General features: G+C 39.1%; 1 non-coding gene across 1 annotated transcript; it reads right to left on the reverse strand.

Moving 5' to 3' along the window:
• Positions 1-3,979: 3,979 nt before the first annotated feature.
• On the reverse strand, positions 3,980-4,188 carry LOC123463021. The gene has a single exon (XR_006638639.1). It is a non-coding gene; the product is annotated as a small nucleolar RNA U3 (small nucleolar RNA).
• Between the last annotated feature and the right edge of the window lie 10,793 nt (positions 4,189-14,981).

The raw sequence follows: 14,981 nt of genomic DNA on the forward strand, positions 1-14,981 counted from the left end.
ATCATTCTTTTGAAATCTTTCTGAGGTATTTCCTCTAACTCATTCTCACTGGAGGTCACTTCTGATCTTTAATAATTTGTAGTGTGTTTATATTGTTCTGATTTTTGGTGTTTCTTGTATTATAATATATATGTTTTTGCATCTTGTATTATTTAATGATTGGATTTTCCAGTTATCTGGGTATTATGAGATGTATCAATCAATCTGATGTTATATATCTTCAGGGTAGGAGCTTAAGGTGCCAGGTGTGGCTTTGAAGACTCTCAGAGTATCTACAAAAGTGACTCTCTGTGTTGGGTGTACCTGCTATGAGAGTATTACACTAGGCTAATTTGAACAAAATACAGGCAGATTCTAAAATTTAACTAAACAATGTTTATTGTCAATGAAACACAGCACAGAGTATTTATCCAAGGGTAGGTATTATTACAAACAGATCCTCTGACTGTCCATAAGCTGTGTGGGGCCTCACCCACTCCCTTAATCCTGACAACAAGGCAGTTAAGATTTCAGTATGTAGAGGGTTCCAAGTCAGCTTGTGACCTGGGGAGACCCTTCCCTAATGTATAACAGAAGAGTAACTAAAGCCACTATAATTCAAGAAGCAACAAATAACAAGCCCAAAATACAGTTTATTTAAGAATGGCAAATTTGACCATCCATCCAATTTAACATATAATTTATCCTGATATGTAAGGTGCAATTAGCACTTCTGGTTCAAGCATATATACCAGGTTTATTAGGTGGGTACTGACCTGGTGTAATCCCAGTTAACTTTTGGGATGATTTTGGTATCAGCTGCACACTTGATTGGGTCCCTCTTTGGTGCTCTGTCCATTCAAGTAGGCATGTCCGGGTCCCTGGACTGCTGCTCTGTTTCTCAGGCCTGGGCACTGATGGTGGGGGAGGGGAAGGAGTCGATGCTGCTCTAGTTAGCCCGCTGTTCCACATATTCTTCTACCTTGTGATCTGCTCCTCCATTGTTCACTACCATTCTCCCTTCACGTTTCTTGAGTTTGAAAAGAGCTCTGGTATGAGTGGAAAATCCCCTTGCCTGGCTTTTTCTGTGGCTCAAGCTGAGCCCTGTGACTGGCTTGTGGACACACACCATTGAAGCAGCTTCTGCTGGCCCATGTGGGCTCTGAGTGCTCTGGATCTCTCCTACTTCTCTGCTGTTCTTTCAATTTCCTATACACCTCACTTTTTAGTAAAAGTGTGTATTTTGCTGGGTTTTTTGGGGGGGCTTCCCCCCCCAGGCAGCTTTGGCGTGGTACCTCCACCACCATCTTAACTGGAAGTCCCCCAAATCTGTATTTTAACAAGTCCTGCAGGTCATCATGATATGCACCAGTTTGACAACTACTGCTGTGATTTTCTGTTCAAAAGGTCAAGGTATGTCATTGCTAATGTGAAAAATTTATTCAAAGGTAACTGAAAAAACAGAGTAACTATATGTCAAAGGCAATAGAGAACTCTTTCAAGAAGCAGATATAAAAGCCACGGGCTCTTTTGATGAATAAGGGGCACAGGAACATTCAAGGAATCGAGGAGACTATACTTCTGAAAGAAGCAGCCAGCAAACACCTTTAATATGGAGCTCATACCATCTATTTGACTCTCATCCTCTACTTTCAACTTTTTTCAGTGTAATTAGCACTTTCCACTTCTTGCTTGTGAAGTTGACAGCAAAGCTAAGTGGTAGACATTACCACCTTTCCTACCCATCTATTTATAGTGCAAGGGCAGGGGATGGGAAGTACAGCTTGAGGCAGAACAACTGAACACAAGTTGGGGAGCATATTTGCTAAGCTTGTATTGGTCTGGGTGTCCACTAAAGATCTATATGTTGGAGGCTTAGTTGTCAGTGTTCTGGTATTAGAAACTGAAAGGACATTGAAGAGATGGGGCCTCATAGGAGGTCCTTTGGTCTTGCAAGGATGCTGTGCTTGGAAGGGCAGCTTTGGGGATTTCTCATAAAAGAGTTATTATAAATGACAAACCTAACTCATTCCCTTCTCTCTGCCTCCTAGTTTGAGATGAAAAGTAATCACTTCCTCTTATATGTGATTCCTTGAGGATTCAATGCCATCTGTCCTCTCACAGAGACTAAACTAACTGAGTCACTCCATATTGAACTTTCAATCTCCTGAACTGTGAGTTAAGTAAAAGTCTTTTCATCATAACTTAGGCTGCTTTGGATAGTTCCTTCCAGCATAATGCATTGAATAAACAGCACTGGAGCCTTCTGAGAAGGGCTTTCATCTCAAGAAAGAGAATATTATATGAGTCTGAACAGTTCTAATTTTGAGTCCACCAGAGGGAAGGCATGACCATGTCATGGTGGCATATCTGGCAACCATTCAGATTTGCTCATAATCCTAATTTTGTAGAAGAAAGGAGGAACATCAGTCAAAGTGGCAGTCATTTTATATAAACAAATCTCAGATATTTTTGAGCACAATTTTCTTTCTTTCTTGGTGTCTTTGAGGAAAAGGACAAATCAGTTGGAAGAGAGAATCCATCATGTCTCCTCTGATGTTGTTTGTAGAGCTCCAGAAAACAGTCAAGAGTCAACAGTCCTGATTCTTGGCCACTGTGAGTCAGCTAAGACCCATGTTGTAGCTGCCTGGGTACCTTGGCAGTAGCCAGGGAGCCTGAATCTTGTAGAGAGGACAGCAGAGTGGAGAATTGCACACTCTTACATATTTGACCAATTGGTTTCTACCTTTATTTCCTTTTTTCTCTCACTATAACATCTAGGCCCTAGTTTCACATATATAACAGTTGTTCATCTAATTATGCTGATTGAAAGATCTGATGAAAACAAACCTTTGAAGAATTATTTGATGCCTAACAAAGACATGACATGCCTATGAATTATAAATAAGATGGATCTACTGACTTGGCCAAATATATCTAACCAAGGAGAAACAAGCCCTGGAATATAAGAGAAAAATTCAAGAGTTGTTCATTATTTCAGGTCTGCAATAAGAAAAAGGATTAGGAAGAGTAAGTAGATGCCTATTTGCTCTAGACAGTGCTAGCTTAGTTTCTCACATCATTTCTTCTTGAAAAATATTACCACTACCCAGAACTTGTACAAATAGCAATGGATGGCTGGCATCTGTGGTCGTCACTTACCTTGGACTGTTTACTCCTTCCACCATGGTGGGTCCTGTTGTAGGCAAGCTTTCTCAGAAATAGCCACTTAGATTCTTTAAAAATAGTAAATGTGGCCTGATGCTTGTATGCTTGTTCCCTAGCATTCTCTATTGGCAAAGACTTCTGTTACCAACAATTGCCCAGCTCTCTGATGCACTTGCTTTGCCTTGGTATCACTCCACTTTCCTTGTCTCTTCACTTAGCAAAAATTTTCTTTCAAAAGCAGCCCTATGCTCCCTGGTGAGCAATTTTGGATACTGCCCTGATAATCCACCAAATAAAATGATACACTGGTCAAAATGTTCATACTGTATGTCCTAGACAGAAAGGAAGAACTATATCTTAAACTGCATATTACCAGAGGTGCTAAGGTTCAAATGGGTTCACTGCCTGCCTCAGAATTGATGGAAAGCAAATCAATGAAGCAAATTCTGGGGTTCCCCCCACCCCCGTACACTACTTTTTACATTTTTGTTACACCTAAGATGCTGGGATTTTGTTGTTTCTTTAGTGTTCTTTTGTTTGGAACCATTCAATTTAGGAGCCACTGGTTTACATTTGGTTCTTAATATTGGCTAAATATTCCATGGTGGTGGTGAGAGCTGTGGGATATTTTCAATAAATTATACTCCATTTTGTGTCCTGTTTACCTTTAAAAAATTTATTACTTGATATTTTTTCTGATGAGATAAAAGGTATAACATATGAAGCTGTTGTTGCAAGCTAATGATTCATGGCTGAAATTGATCTACTAGGTAGATATCTCTGTGCATATCCAGTATTTTTTTTCCTCTTTTTTTTTTTTTTTTATTTCTGTCACTCAGACTGCATCCTCTCTCTGTAGCTCCCCTGAAGGACAGCAAGAACAATTATCAATGGCAAGTGGCAGATGGAGCAAAGCAACACCAAGAGCCATGTCATGCGCAGGAGGGAATACCACATGTCCTCCTCAGGCTTTCTGGTGCTCTACACAGAGAAACTTCTCTAGTAAGGAATAGTAGAAAGGATCCCTGAAAATATAATCTTGACCTAGTATTTTCTTTATGAGTGAGAGAGATAATTGACACATCAGGGCTTGTAGCCACTGCAATTGAACTCCAGTTGCATGCACCACCAAGTGTGCATGGGTCACCTTGTGCATCTGGCTTATGTGGGCAAACCTGGGTCCTCAGGCTTTGCAGGCAAGCCATATTTTCAACCCCCTACCCAGTATTTTTAATAGATTCAAGCCTCTGCTGTAGAGATGGCTTAGCAGTTAAGGAACTTTCCTGCAAAGACCCAGGTTTCATTCACCAGTACTCACATAAGCCTGATGCATAAGATGGCACATACATCTCGAGTACATTTGCAGAGCCTAGAGGCCCTGACATGCCCATTCTCTCATTCTCTCTCTCTCTCTCTCTCTCTCTCTCTCTCTCTCTCTCTCTCTCTCTCTCTCCTTCTTTCTCTCTCTCAAATAAATAAATAAAAATAAAAAAGGTAGTATTCGAGTTTTTGGTCTTATGTTGAGGTCTTTGATCCATTTGGATTTGAGTGTAGTGCATGGTGAAATGTGTGGATCAAGTTTTAGTTTCCTGCATGTGGTTATCCAGTTTGTCCAGCACCATTTGTTGAAGATGCTTTTTTTCCAGCTTATATTGTTTGGGCCTTTGTCGAATATCAAGTAGCTATAATTGCTGGACCCAAAATCCGGGTCCTCAAGTCTATTCCATTGGTCTATACTCCTGTTTTTAAGAGGGTCTACACCTATCAATCTGTCTACCAAAAAAGTAAGTGTTATTTCAATTTTCTGGATGCTAACTTACTCTCCGTTGGAGAATCTTCTTCTCTTTTTCAGATAGATGCAGATCCTATGGAGAGAGCTGCCCCAACATACCTCAAAAGGGGCCCAACTGAAACTAAGGACAATTGGTGAAACAAGCAAGGGTGATATTTTCCTGTGAACCGGATACCAGCACAAAGGGGAAGGAGACCAATGCAGAGAAAAATCAACTCCTACCAAATCAGAGAGCCAGAGCCTCAGAGGCCCCCAACACCTCAGCACTGAAGCAGACCAAAATTGAACCCAACATGGCTCAGGGAAATTTTGCGGAAGAGAGGGCGGAAAGAATGTCAGAGTCACATGTTGGGTCATGATTTGCAGAGACATTTATCATACCAATAACTGTGGGCTAACTCCACAGAGCACGACCCATTTACATCAACAAGGAGGGTCTAATGGGAGGGGGTAGATCATAGATGAGCCTAAACAATGGTACCAAACTGCCTGTATTTGATGAAAAAAAAAAAACTAATAAATCAAATTTAAAAAAATAAAATAAAATAAAATAAAAAAGGTAAGATTCAAGCCAATGGTTAAAAACCGGGATGCTACATAGAACTTCAGCCTTGTCACAGTAAAGGTGCAGGCTTCATAAGTACTGGAGCCACACTTTAAGTGTTAGCTAGGTAGTACTGAACAGCAACCCCTGCCCAAAGGGATGAGCCACCACTCTCACACCAGGCCCTTTCCCATCACATTTTTTTCCTGGCCCCTCTGACATTTATGCTTGTGATCACTAGAATTAAGGAAGGGAATTGACCAGCCATCCTTTTGGACACCTCCAAAGTGTCATGCACTGAATGGTAAGTGTTTTCCTTTTTCTTAGTGTACTGTAAACTGTCCTTTCCATAGGGAGCCCTAAGGTTGATTTAGGCTGCAAAATGTTGACTCAGAGCTGGGTCAGCACTGCAGTCCAAGCTTCCAGACCCTAATGCCAGTAAGAACCACAGGAACTTTGGGTTGCTTCCATATCTCTAAGATTAGTCAGCTGTAAAACTTTAGGGGCACCTGGGAAGTATTTTGCATTCCATTAACACTTCATCAGCTGGATTAGAGAATTTATAAATGATTTATAATGATTTATGAAGAGATTGATTTGAAGGAGGGTTTGGTCTAATTGGTTGTAAGAGTAAAGGCAGAAAATTTTCAGGCAATTGAGTAAAAGTTTGCATTCTATCTAGTGGATTCAATCATGTATGTAACCCAAACACTTGTATGACTTAGTAATGACTTTCCTGGCACCTCAGGGAATCAAACTGGAAGGGCATTTGTTAATTAAATTAATTACCTGAGAATTTTCTTTGAAACAAAGTTTGATGAAACAAAACTTTGATCAGTGCCTTGAATGGAGTGAGTCCCTATATACACAATTCAACAAAGGTCAGTCGGGCTTCTAGAGGTCTGGAATATTACCTTTAGTCAATTTCTGTATGGCTTACATGATTATATATGTATGCTTTACCAGAATGTTACTGTGTGAAATGACATTTTTATGTTCTTTCTGTGAATTGCAGTAGAATCTTAGGTGGTAGAATTATCATCTTAGAAATTGGTCTCAAGAGATGATATGTTAGTAAAATTACATAAGTTCTATACACAATTCAGTAACACATTTCTGCTTGGACTTTTTTTTCTTATTTAGGGTGTGTTTTCAGCATCACTAAAGATGGACTGAGGAAAGCAGGCAATGAGATATTCTGGGTCTAGATAACTTTTCATTTATCAAGTTTGTTACTTATCATTAAGTAAGACTATGGTAATAGCATTTAAAGGAATAAAGAAAATAGTTACTGAAGCAGGAAAATATTTTCACCACTTAATGAGTTCATAGTTAATGAATTTTTGCCTTGGATTCTTGCAATTTCTGCTGTTGGGTAGGTGGCTTTGTTTATTAATTTGTCAGCCTTAGTCCTCATTGGCTTAGGATTCAGCTGTTCATAGCAGCTCAAGGGTAGCAGGTCTTCAGCATGTAGTGGTTATAACTGAAATAGATCAGACAGACCCCCCCACCCTTTTATTACTGCTAAGATAGGCACTGGGAGATTTAAGCCTGAAAAGCACTTTGTGTATCATAGGTGATAGTGTATTTCCACATGCCCTCTCTAATCAGCACCTTGCAGGGTACTTCAGTCAGTCTTAAGGTGAAGGTAGAATCCACTGTTCACCTTCCTTATGAGCTTTCCTAGACCACTGCAAGGGAGCATAGATGCATGATCTGTGTTACTAAGGAGGTTCATTTTCTCAGCTGCTCTGCTTCCAGTTTTCTATGCCAACCCTCATTTCCCCCATTGATTTGGATAGACTCTCTGGTGCTGTAAATCACCTTTCCTTACAGTAGTTATGGAGGTTGTGAATTCTGTCTTGGTTTTTGTCACAGTTGGTCATAGAGACTATCTGGTGCCTCCAGAGCATCAAACTGGGTTTTTGATGCTTTCCATTTCCTGAGGGAAATTCCCTATACCTGAGAATGCTTCTTGACATTCATCTACAGAAATGCCAATAGTTCTGTCTTTACTGGTAGCTAAGGACAGTTGGCTGATTTAATTTTTTTTTTCCAGTAACTGACATCTGCCAGTTAATCAGCACTTTAGTGATCTCCTTCAGTGATAATGAGTTCAAGAATGGACAGCATTCACGTCCTGATTGACTAATTGCCAGTCTAGTCTGCCTTAGAACAAAGTGCTCTGACTCTTAGCTTCTTCATAGGTAAAATGAGATTATATCAAACTAAAGGGGAATAATAGAGGACTAAGTGAATATATATATATATATATATATATGTATGTATATATATATGTATATGTATATATAAATTATATAATAATACAATAATAATATAATCTAATAAATAAATAATAATATAATATAAAATGAATATATATATTCTGCTAGTTCAGAGTCTGGTATGTGAGTACTCAGTGAGTAGGATTTCTTTATAATGAGGAGTCTTTAAACTTCCACTTAACAGATATCAGAAAATCTTTGAGCTGGCCAATAGGAACACTTCCACAGACCATCATCAGAAGGAGAGTGAAGGTAAGAGCATGCTCAGTATCCTGCAGTCTATCTATGAGCTCTGACTCTCAATCAAGAGTCCACCATCAACAGATTTAGAAGGAAGGATCAGTATCCTGAAGATAGGCCACTGTTTGAAAGATGATATGGCTTGATGTGTTGTCTCCAAACTTTAGGCCTAATTACTGTGATAGTATGAAGAATTGGGTCTTTAAGAGGTTGAAGTTATCAGTCCATGAAAGCTCTTCATGAATGGAATTAAGGCCCTTGTAGCTTTAGGCTAACTTCCTTCCATTTTTCTCTTATTTGTTGATGCATCAAGAAGGCCCTTGCCAGAAAAGAGACTAGCATCTTGACCATCTGTCAGGACTCTATGGAAATAAGTTTTTGTTTTATATAAATTGTGGACTGAGGTGGCAAGTACTTATAATGAGCACAGATTCAACAAAGATGAACTTTCTGTGGGGTGTGTTTTACCAGGAGTGAAATAGGACCACAGGATTATTTTGTTACTAGAAGCTTCCTTTCTCAGTCCTTTTCCCTCAACACTCAGGGATGCCTTATCACTATCTGCCTTTGGATCAGAAGCAAGAACCTTACTCATCATACACTTCAGGCCTGTTCAACCAACTTTGAGGAGTCTTTAGGTTCATCAAGTTTAGCCTGCTTCCACATCTTGAAACTCTCACTTTGTTGCCTGAACACAAGGTCAGTATTGATCCAAATGGCCTTTACAAAGAGACACTTCTGTGACTATTCTGTTTGCCATTTGCATCTTACTGAATACTGATCTTCTCTTGTTAAGTGCTCTGTAGTCCTCCATGTACACGGGATACCCATCCAACCAAGGTCCTTAGAAGCCAGGAAAGTCTCATACTTTCTCCTATTATCCTCTTCCATACATTCTATCTAGTTCTTCTAGAAAAAAAGTCAAATTTTAGGTATTAAAATCTATTTCTAAATTTTCATTATGTAATATTAATTATATACTGAATGTTACCTAAGGGTATTTTTATATCAGGAGACACCTTACATTGAGGGTTTTCCAAAACATTTTATCTAAAATGTTAAAACCCTGCTGAGATTGTGCATTTGAGTTCCTCATTTAGCACTTGTCACTCTATTATAATATCCATTCATTTTCTTTTTCACTAGAATGTAAGCTTTTTGAGAATAGAATATTTTTTTGCTAATTGCGTATCCTAAGTTAGTAGGAATCTTCTTGGTTACTTTCCAGTCAATAAATGTTTGAGTGCTATTGACATTGTCACTAGAAAGAACCTTAACCGTCATATCCAATATTAATCAATTCATTAAAGAGCCAGTTAAATGTGAGTATAAAAAGAGCTGTTGCTGAAATGGAGTGAGCATCATTGATAGAAGTTTCATGCACATAAGACACACCCATGTGTTTATTTCCTAATCACTCCCAAGGAAGAAGCAAGGTAAGAGGCGGCTTTCTCTAAAATAGGCAGACAAGCCAGATCCACATTGAAACCCTGCTTTATCATATTCAATTCAGGTCCATACCAATGTTTCATGTCATAATGAGACAATCACTTGCCACTGCCTATGCACAACTGTCAAGTGGAAGAATCTCAATTTGGTACTGTGACATTTCCCCAGTCAATATCCTATGGTAGTCTTATCTTCACCATTCTCAGGTGCTTTCTCCACAGGGGCCACTGGGGTTCTGTCCAACAGGGAACAGCTTGCTATCAGTGTGCTAATGAACAAAACTTGATTTGCTGGCTTATATCTTAGATATCTCACAGTGTCATATAGTGGTTTATTTTGAAACTGCACTGAATATGATGTGTCTAACATGACATGAACATCTTATAAATGGAATATTCACAGTTGGGAATGAATACATTATCTGGACAAATTACAATTTTAAGCCTATGGTATAATGTAATTTTTAATTGAAAAATACAAAACTGTGATTTTTCAATGTTTCTTTATTTTTCAATGCATGTCTCCAAAGTGAATTTCTACTGAACTAATGTTAGTTGTACATACACAAGTATACATACACACACATGTGGGTATATAGATAATTCAGATAGGGACATAGATAGATAGACATATGCATTTTATGTATGCACATATATGTATATATATAGAGTGAAAGATTATCAAATTCAATGCGACTTTTATTAAAAATTGAATTGCCCTACTTAAATTTAAACATTATTTCCCAGATGGAAGCACAAATCATTCTGGTTCAGTTTGTGTCTTGCTAGAATGAATTATGAAATGTCCAGGCATGATTTAGTGAGTCAGTGATGCTATTCTGAGTTTTGAAAATGGTGAATGTAGTCTTAAAACATCAGAAGTAATCACAAAATGACCCCATAAATTTTAAACACTCCACTGAAAGCCATACCCCAACAATGATGCTCCCTACATCCTGTCACAGCCTCACAGAAATATTTCTGCCTCCATCTGCTATGGTGAGCTTTCTTGAGTTTTCTAGCTGAACTACTTCAATAAGTTTAGCTGGCCAATTACCCATGGTCAACATTATTTTGTGTAAAATAGGATCATATGCATGCTCAAAGTTAGGCGGTGGTCACATGGCTAGATTCTTGTAGAGTTAATGGGATGGGAAGAGATATAAGGAAACTTCTGGAATGACTGGAGACTTCCCTAGAGATCCTTGTGTTAATGAATTGCCCTTAGCAGCACTGGGTACTGAAACCAGTGCTGTGAAGTAGCCAGACAAGTGCTCTACTAATAAACTAAATTTCCAACCCCAAGTAATGATTAGTTTAGATAACCAATTTATAGTTGAAATTTTTTCTGTAATTTAAAATTTATAAAAAGCTAAATAATGTTTTTCCAGAAACTGACAAGTCCAATTATTGATATATTTAAATTTTTGTTTAATTGCTGGCTAAGATCCTTTGATTGATTAGTGATTGAGTGATTGTAGTCATGGGGATTGGAATAAGGCCTCATATGTACTAAGAAAACACACCTCCACTGGCCTACATCAACATCCATTTATGTTTTATTTTGAGACAGGGTCTCACTAAATTTCCCAGGCTGGTCTTGAACTGTGATCCTTCTGCCTCAGTCTCCTGAGTAGCAGAGACAACAGATGTGTGCCTCAAGGCCTAATGTCCTATTTATTATGCATGTTGATAGTGTATGTCTATGCATATATGCCCTAGATGTGTATTTTATTGATGTGTGTTACTCATTTGTATGTGAGTTAGATGAGGGCAAAATCTATGCATTTGTTTTTCATTGCATTTTTCAATCATTATACAAGACATTTTCAATAGTAGCCATTCACTGATTGAATAATAATAATTCAACACCTTGTCTGTAATCTTGAGGATTTGGATTGCCCACTGTTGTATAGAAGACTCCTCTGAACTGAAATATTCTCACATGAAAAGAGAAAGGAGGTGCTGACTCAGGAAGTCAAGTCTAGGTGACCTAAAACTTAAAATCACACAACCACTTCCCAAGTTTATCTTCATTAGAAACTTAAACATTTCTTCCTAAGGTATTGGGCAAGAAGAAAGTCTTGGAGACTCAGGAAGTCAACAAGTCTGGAAAAGGGTTGCAAGACCCAGTCCTAAGGCTGTGTAAAGGGAAAACAACTTTTATGGGAAGAGACTCTCCCACCGAGCTGCCTGACAGCTGTTCAGTGTGCTTGAGAGGCCAATTGAGCTGCTTTCAAGTGGTAAATTGTGCTCAAGATTCTCCAACCAGACAGGCTGCCTGCAGGTTGTACGGTGTGCTCCAGAGTTGCGGTTTCCATGAGTTGTCACCTATGCAGTGGGTTTTCTGGTGATGCAGCTGCCTTTGACTAAAAGCAGCTATGGGGAGGCCATCATCCAGGATAGGAAGAGACTTCTTAGTGGGGTAGTTGCACTGGAGTCTCCTTTGCTTCTGTAAGCAACTCCTGACACTACTCTCTAAGTAACCCAAAATAAACTCATTGTGTCACCAAAACTGGTTTTGGAATAAACATCCCTTGGTATATTTTCTGTGCTATGTCTGTAGAGAAGATGTGTGTTTGCATCACCCCAAGAGAAAAGGTTTCCCATGACACCCACATAGGTACATGAACCACACAGATGATTTAATTCCCACAAGGTGACAGGAACACCTGAATAGAGTATACAAGATCAACTAAGCATTTTGAGTTCTAAGAAGCTTTTTGGTTTTTGTTTGTTTTTCAAGGTAGGGTCTCACTCTAGCCCAGGCTGTCCTGGAATTCACTATGGAGTCTCAGGGTGGCCTCGAACTCACAATTCTCCTACCTCTGCCTCCCGAGTGCTAGGATTAAAGGTGTGTGCCACTACGCCCAGCTCTAAGAAGCTTTTTTTAAGAGTGCTCAGGTGACAAAGGAAAATACAGTAGATACATCTCTAATTGTAGCTCATCATTTTATTGTATGATTTGGATGAAGAATAGCCACTACTTTTTGTGTGAATTATTGAGCCTTTTTCTTCTGTAAGTGTTGGAAAACTTAAACTGGTTTTTAGAAAAATAAATAGAAATCTACTCTTTTTTAAAACATATATATATATATTTGTAAGTAGTGAGAGACAGAATAAGAATGGGCATGCCGGGGCCCAGGACCTCCTGCCACTGCAAAAAAACTCCAGATGCATGCATTACTTTGTGTATCTGGCTTTACATGGTTATAGGGGAAGCAAACCCAGGCCATCTCTCCAGCCTAACTCCACTTTTGATAATATGAATAGGCATTTGATGTGAGCCTCTATGGTGGTTTGAATGTAAAATGTCCCCTTATAACCTTGAGTGTTTGTGATTAACCACCCTGGACCCCAATAGGTATGCAAGGAAAGTGAGAGAGAAATGCCAACCAGACTTGATATCAACCGACAGAGACTGTTTATTGAAGCACAGTGAGGGGCTACAGCCTTCCTACAGGGTGGAGGCTGAAGGACTCAGCAGGAGAAAGGGTTCAGCTTATAAGGGCACTATTTGAGGAAATGACAAGAGTCTGGCAGATTCTGGTTGGGGTAGACAAATATAGAATAAAATCATGTGTGGTTTGTTGGATCTTTCACAATGAGTCAGAGGAGCTGCCTCTGTGGTTTTCTGCAGGGAAGAATGTCTTGAATGGTTTCAGTTCCTCAGAACTTTCTGAGTTAAAGAAAGTTCATCAATCTTTCATGAAGATAGTCCATTAATCCTTCATATCTGCGCTCTGGAACACAAAAAGATATTGAGAAGTGGTATGGAGGTGAAGAGCCCATCTGTAGCTGCTTCCTCCTGAAGGTGGGAAGGTGACAAGGGGTCTGTTTGTCCAGGTTTGGAGAGGGCAGGTATGCGAGCTGCATTGAAGGTGTTGATCCTGGAATGCCTGTAGTGAGGATTCTGGGTAGTTAGTGAAGTGAGTTATGGCATTAAAATGTTTTAGGAGAGGGCTGGAGGAATGTCTTAGTGGTTAAAACACTTACCTACAAAGTCAAAGGACCCAGGTTCAGTTCCCCAGGACCCATGTTAGCCAGGTGCACAAAGAGGCGCACATGTCTGGAGTTCATTTGTAGTGGCTGGAAGCCCTGGCATGCCCATTCTCTCTCTCTCTCTCTCTCTCTCTCTCTCTCTCTTCTTTCCCTGTCAAATAAAGAAAGAAATAAAAATAAAATAATTTTTTAAATGTTCTAGAAGAAATCTCTGTACAACATTTAGAATATAAGGCAAATATATAAGTAGCATTATTATTAGGAGGAAGGGCATATTATGGGTAATACGGTGGTTGGAAATGAACAAAAACCCCACCCTGAGATATTGTTATATCACTACTGAAGCTTTGTTTGTCTGGTCCTGGAGTCACCCATTGGCAGTGGTTAAGGAGTTAAGTCTTCTTCAATTTTGAAGTTTTAGAGGGGCCAGGGAATCAAGATGGCTTTGGAGGGAGTGATCTGATCTTACATTTATTTTAGGCTTTTAAAAATTAATATATTAAAATATTTTAAGCAACTTTAAAAACTTATTTATTTATTTGAGAGAGAGAAAGAACAGATGAGTCAGGGCTTTCAGCCACTGCAAACAAACTCCAGACTCATCTGCCACATTGTGCCTCTGGCTTAGGTGGGTCCTGAGGAATCAAACCAGGGTCCTTTGTCTTTGCAGGCAAGAGCCTTAACTGGTAAGCCATCTCTCAAGCCATTTTTAAGGCTTTCATTATTATCTATTGTTATTATTATTATTTAGACTTTTTGACAGGTGGAATGATAGGAATGATTTTTTTCATGTACAGACACTCCAAATCTTCTAGCTGTTTCTGTGGTCATACCTGTAATGGTACGTAAGGTTGTGAGCAAGGGGAGAACACTTACATCTCTCTTGTCCTTTATAATAACAATTATGAAAATTGGAAAAAGGCGAATAAGGAGGTATAAAAGTATACCAGGAGACAGAAAGCCCAGAGTGTAGATGTCAGTCCAGTTATTGATATATATATATATATATATATATATATATATATATATATATATAAAATTTAAACAACAGAAGTTTTAGCTGGTCACAGAGATATTGAGGCCCACACAGAATAAGATAACAAATTGGCTATTTAAAAAGGCTAACATAAGGGCTGGAGAGATGGCTTAGCGGTTAAGCGCTTGCCTGTGAAGCCTAAGGACCCTGGTTCGAGGGGCTCGGTTCCCCAGGTCTCACGTTAGCCAGATGCACAAGGGCGCGCATGAGTCTGGAGTTAGTTTGCAGTGGCTGGAAGCCCTGGCGCGCCCATTCTCTCTCTCTCCCTCTATCTGTCTTTCTCTCTGTGTCTGTCACTCTCAAATAAATAAATAAATAAATAAAATTAAAAAAAAAAAGGCTAACATAATACAGCCCCCCAAAATTTTGGCTCTGGGTTGGTAACATTTACTTCTGTGCAACTGTTGCACTCTATTGTTGAAGTTCTAGTAACATATGTGTGGATTCTGGAAACTTCAGTTTTTAGTTTTCCATTTGACAAACATCA

The sequence above is a fragment of the Jaculus jaculus genome, chromosome 8 (assembly GCF_020740685.1).
Source record: "Jaculus jaculus isolate mJacJac1 chromosome 8, mJacJac1.mat.Y.cur, whole genome shotgun sequence".
In the NCBI taxonomy this organism is placed as follows: domain Eukaryota; kingdom Metazoa; phylum Chordata; class Mammalia; order Rodentia; family Dipodidae; genus Jaculus; species Jaculus jaculus.